Source organism: Sinocyclocheilus grahami, unplaced genomic scaffold, assembly GCF_001515645.1.
Source record: "Sinocyclocheilus grahami isolate Dianchi unplaced genomic scaffold, SAMN03320097.WGS_v1.1 scaffold620.1, whole genome shotgun sequence".
Classification (NCBI taxonomy): Eukaryota; Metazoa; Chordata; class Actinopteri; order Cypriniformes; family Cyprinidae; genus Sinocyclocheilus; species Sinocyclocheilus grahami.
This window is the reverse complement of record NW_015505799.1, coordinates 104,830-110,948: the sequence shown is the minus strand read 5'-3', so window position 1 is coordinate 110,948 and position 6,119 is coordinate 104,830. Positions and strand designations below refer to the sequence as shown.

Below are 6,119 nucleotides of genomic sequence, written 5' to 3'. Positions count from 1 at the left end.
TCCGTTGTGGTCTCCTTTTTGTAGTTTTAAATAATGATTTAATGATTTGATATTTATTGGCTGCCGTCACGGCTATGCTTCTTCGACGAGCCACTTCTTCTTCGGCTTTTACCGTGGTACTGCGGGTTACACCAGCAACATGCCCGGGGAGACTGCAGACTAGCGGTTTGCATGTGTACTGCACGTTGACGCGGACAACGATGCAGAAGTATAAAGGAAAACTGACGCATAGCCTACGGTGTAAATGCTACGGCGTAGGTCCGACGCAGAAGTATAAATCAGCTTTTAGTCTCCAACTCTTCGGCTTTTACCGTGGTACTGCGGGTTACACCAGCAACATGCCCGGGGAGACTGCAGACTAGCGGTTTGCATGTGTACTGCACGTTGACGCGGACAACGATGCAGAAGTATAAAGGAAAACTGACGCATAGCCTACGGTGTAAATGCTACGGCGTAGGTCCGACGCAGAAGTATAAATCAGCTTTTAGTCTCCAACTCGCACACTGGTGAGTAAACTCTAAGAATTTATTTGCCGATGGCTAATGTTAGACATCATTTAGTCACCCAGTGTGAAAATTTAGTTGCATATGCGAGTGATTTACTTGCATTGTAGAGGGTTGCTACACAAGACTCTTTCTCTTTGACAGAGACTGCCAGACTGAAGTCTTGTATATTAAGTTATTACATTATCGTTGTGATCACATCCTGATTTTTGGGATATTGAGTGTAGGTTCTCCATGTTTCTTCCACTCTCGTTGACCTTAAAAGTCAGTTTGATCACACTACACCATTAGCTTGTGTTTGTGTGCTTTAGCCCGAATCTCTAATCTGATGACATTATCCTCTATGGCTTAAACTGTTAAGTGCCATCTGGGTTCACCATGCACACATTCATGTGAGCTCAAACAGTGCAGTGATGCATGCTGGGATTCTTTGTCTTTGGAAGCTATGACTGGGCTGGTTCACTTCACTTGCATTATAATTTGATAAAACCTTCAGTAGCTTTGCAAAAATATCAAGAGAGCTTTCTCTCTCTCACACACACTTACTCTAATGTGCTTAGTCAAAATTAAATTACCCACTGGGGCTGTTGTGTAACAGTTTTGATTGAATGACAAGCCGTAGAGTTCACTGTTTGGACATGGACACAGTTGTTCACTTCCTCCATCTCTCTCTCTGTTTCAGTATTTTGTTGGACTAGAGGTTTCTCATTTTATTCAGTGCTTTTTGCTGTATGGTGTTCTTCATTGTGACATTTTCCTTATCCAGCTTATTTTGTTTTTATGCCTTAAATCTAATCTGGTCGAGAGACCTGGTGGTAAAGTAAGTCTGAGTTCAGGTGTGTGTTGTAAGGGTCTGGAATGTGGTTGTGCAGGTTCTTCTATAAACAAGTTTCAGGTATGAATGACAGTCTCACTCGCTCTCTCTAATCTATCCCCTCTGTTTCCCTCTCTGTCTGTGACTCTCTATCGTTCTAGTCTCATAATGTCCCTCAAGAAGAAAATACTATTCTAATCAGTTCCTGTGAGCAGTAGGGATGCATCGAAAGTGTGGCTGCCACAAATGCCATAAAACCACATTTTTGGTTTTCGTTCAAACGAGAAAATATGTCAAAAATCTGGAAAAACGGAAACTTTAACCGGTTGGATAACAGGAACTTTGACATGGAGAAAAATCAGTGTGCACGTGATATATCTGTACTTCAAAGTCAGTATGATTTGCACAAGAGTTTTCTATACAGTTGTCCATTTATGTAAACTATATTTAAAAAACGTTTAAGCTAATAATAGTGTAAATGTGTCCAGATTAGGGGTGCGACGATCCGATATTCAGTATCAGTTAGGGATGCTCCGATCTGCCTTTTTCGCCTCCGATTCCGATTCCTAGGGTTCGATATTGGCCGATATCGATACCGTTCCTCATACCAGTTAAGTTTTTTCCCCCCATTTAAATAAATGTAGAATTTATATATCTCTGTGTGTGGAACTGATAATCATTCTTTCCCAATCTACTAGATACAGACTACTTCATTATAAAGAAAAATAAAATAAACAATAAATATGAAAAAATATAGGCCTATGTATATTTATAATCTATGACAAAAAGTTATCATAAACTAGGTTAGTGGATAATTCGGCAGCAAAAGTTATTCTAAAAAAATCAGTGCACAATAATTTTAGAAATCCAAACATTTAGTGAAAAAACAATATTTTGTGGGGAACAAATAAAAATGTTGCACTAAATATGGTAAAATGTTACACATTGCTATTTGTATTATAAAATCCATTCATTAAAAACATTCATATATATGTTTAAGTATATACTATAAAATTAAAATACATTTCTTTCGAATGTATAGCATATTTTTTAATAAGGCAACAACATATAATAGATACCATAGGACAAAACAAATACAGTGCAGCACAAACAGTTTTTATACAGTCTATGAGCACGAAGCGCTTACAATGTGCGCATCCGGTGTGCAGAATGATGCGCTTGAAGCAACATGGCGTTACAGCCTGACGCCGTGTTGCTTCAAGCGTATCATTCTGCACACCGGATGCACACATTGTAAGCGCTTAGTGTTAAAAACTGCAAAGCACAAAGGGAAGAGAAATTGATGCGTAATGTATTATATCTGTGCAACAATTATTGAGCCTTTCTTTTTAACAGTTTTAAATTTCAGTTACTGTGCACGTTAAAAACTATTTATAGTCTTTTCTACGCCCGTGTTTTGTTCTCACAGACACCCGGTAGCAAGTAACAAAACAACATTAAACTCCGGCAAGAAGATAAAGTCCTTTTTGCAAAATCATAGACATGTATTTACAAATCAAGTATAATGGGAACACCGAATGATCTTGGAGAGAGCTTTACCGAACTAACTGCTGTAACCGAACAAGACCAGGGTTTAAAGTCTGAACGAATGACTGACAGCCACAGCGGAGAAAAGAGTTTGTGTGAACTTTAATGTAAGGACTTAAATATTCATATGTAGCTCACATTAAGCTATCGTATGACTTCAGAAGTAACACAGAATAATTTGCACAATCGGGAAAAAAAATAAAAATATCGGATTTGGATCGGCCCTCTCTGACCGATACCCGATCCGAGAAAAATGGCACTGTCGGAGCCAATACCCGATATGAATATCGGATCGGCGCATCCCTAGTATCAGTATCAGTATATTGCCATTTTCTGCTGTATCGGTCAGACGAGACCGATCCAAATCCGATATCTGCGTATAATATTCTGTGTTATTGTTAAGCCCCACGAAAGCCACAAAAAACATTATAAAGCACAATAACGTTTTTGTGTACTGTATTTCAAATGTTCTGAAGCCGTTCCATAGTTTAATGTGAGGTACAGATGATTATTTACCAAGTCAAGTTCACCTAAAATCTTCTCTCCGCTGCGGCTGTCTGTCATCCTCCATTCAGCATTCAAACTGTGCGTCACGTTCGGTTACTACAGTCAAAATGCTAAAATTCTCTCCAAGATTATTAAATGTTCATGTTCCTAATATTATACTTGATCTGTAGATAAAGATAAATGATTCTGCATAAAAGGACTTTATCTTGCTGGAGTTTCGTGCTGTTTCTAAATCATGTTAATTTCTACCTGGTATCTGTTAGATCGCAACACTGAAGTAGAGAGCACTATGAATTGTTCTTCACGAGCACAGTAACTGAAATTTAAATCGGTTGAAAGAAAAGGCTCAATAAACTAATGCACAGATTTTTAATACACTGCGCATTATTATCTCTTCCCTTTGTGCTTTGAACGTCTTCATGCGGAGCGCTGTGCCTGCGTGCTGTGATTCCGTGTTGCTTCAAGCGCATCATTCTGCGCTCGGGATGCGCATAAGCGCTTTGTGCCGGTCTGTATTGGAGCCTTTCCTATTATAATACTTTCGCACAATGAAAGATTATTAATAGCCTTTCTTGTTCGTCTTATCTATCATATGTTGCTGCAACATTACTGTGCTATACATTTAAAAGAAATGTCTTTTAATTTATATTTATATATAAATATATTACTTGTTTTTCATGAATATATTTTACAACAATACAAAGTGCAATGTTTAACATTTTACCAGATTTAGTCCTACACTTATTTTATTTGTTCCCTACTAAATAATGTTTTGTTTTTTACTAAAAGTTTAGATTTTATAAAATTAGATTAGATTACTCTTTTCTAGAGTAACTTTTCCTATCGAATTGTCCACTAACCTAGTTTATAATAGCATTTTTGTCATAGATAATGGTTATATATATTTTTTGTTTGTTATTTTTCTTTATAATGAAGTTGTCTATATTTAGTAGATTGTGTGTAACACACAAAAGAGTGACGATCAGGTCAACACACATTGAGGTATAGAAATTCTACACCGATTTAAAAAAAACGGCACTGGTATCAGATCGATATCGGTATCAGCAGATATTCTGAAGTTTTGGTATCAGATCGGGATCGGTTCTGAAAAAGTGATATCGAGCCATCCCTAGTCCAGATGCAAACATTTTACACCCTAATATAATTTTAATTTATAATGAATATAATATATATGTGTGTATATATATATATATATATATATATATATGAGCGAATTGTTCTTCACGAGCACAGTAACTGAAATTTAAATCGGTTGAAAGAAAAGGCTCAATAAACTAATGCACAGATTTTTAATACACTGCGCATTATTATCTCTTCCCTTTGTGCTTTGAACGTCTTCATGCGGAGCGCTGTGCCTGCGTGCTGTGATTCCGTGTTGCTTCAAGCGCATCATTCTGCGCTCGGGATGCGCATAAGCGCTTTGTGCCGGTCTGTATTGGAGCCTTTCCTATTATAATACTTTCGCACAATGAAAGATTATTAATAGCCTTTCTTGTTCGTCTTATCTATCATATGTTGCTGCAACATTACTGTGCTATACATTTAAAAGAAATGTCTTTTAATTTATATTTATATATAAATATATTACTTGTTTTTCATGAATATATTTTACAACAATACAAAGTGCAATGTTTAACATTTTACCAGATTTAGTCCTACACTTATTTTATTTGTTCCCTACTAAATAATGTTTTGTTTTTTACTAAAAGTTTAGATTTTATAAAATTAGATTAGATTACTCTTTTCTAGAGTAACTTTTCCTATCGAATTGTCCACTAACCTAGTTTATAATAGCATTTTTGTCATAGATAATGGTTATATATATTTTTTGTTTGTTATTTTTCTTTATAATGAAGTTGTCTATATTTAGTAGATTGTGTGTAACACACAAAAGAGTGACGATCAGGTCAACACACATTGAGGTATAGAAATTCTACACCGATTTAAAAAAAACGGCACTGGTATCAGATCGATATCGGTATCAGCAGATATTCTGAAGTTTTGGTATCAGATCGGGATCGGTTCTGAAAAAGTGATATCGAGCCATCCCTAGTCCAGATGCAAACATTTTACACCCTAATATAATTTTAATTTATAATGAATATAATATATATGTGTGTATATATATATATATATATATATATATATGAGCAATATCACTCGAGTACGAGAGCGATACCGGCTCTATATCAGCATGGCTGTGATTAGGCCAGAGGCAATCACAGCTGCTGATATAGAGCCAGTATCGCTCGAGTACGAGAGTGATATTGCATTTATACAGCAGTTCGACGGAACATGTGTGTAATTAAACAAGAAACAACGGAGTGCCTAATAAAACCCTCTTTTGTGCGGAACTAATTCCTTCCTCACGGATTCAAAGCTCAAGTTGACAGTTAAACATACGTCACTTTTAGAATTCGTATCAAGGGCATGTGCTGCTTCAGTTAGGTTATTGTGAGAAATAATGAGGTTATAAGAGAGAAACAATGCGGCAAGACGTGCATCCAAATGAGAGAGAGAGAGACCGTGAAACTAGACGTTTCTTCTTATATTAACTAACGTACTCTACGATTAGCTCAATGAATAATAAAAAAAAAAACATAGACCCGGCTAGAACAAGCGGAGTGATACAAAATTGTAAAAGGTGGTCCTGTAGCAATACCAATACAATACAGTATCTCACGGTTCTCAACCAATCAGATTTGAGAACCAGAACGAACTGTTGT

At 36.4% G+C, this 6,119-nt stretch overlaps 1 protein-coding gene and 1 long non-coding RNA gene across 8 annotated transcripts in view; both read left to right on the top strand.

The window, feature by feature from the left end:
- Window positions 1-2,448, top strand: part of LOC107557806 (uncharacterized) — a 4,468-nt gene extending 2,020 nt beyond the window's left edge. Inside the window, exons 2-3 of the long non-coding RNA XR_001605431.1 lie at window positions 164-165; window positions 2,432-2,448. This is a non-coding gene — a long non-coding RNA (uncharacterized lncRNA). The remainder of the gene's footprint in view (window positions 1-163; window positions 166-2,431) is intronic.
- The window catches only part of arhgap12a (Rho GTPase activating protein 12a), a 40,870-nt gene that overhangs the window by 22,399 nt on the left and 12,352 nt on the right, over window positions 1-6,119 (top strand). The window lies entirely within an intron of this gene.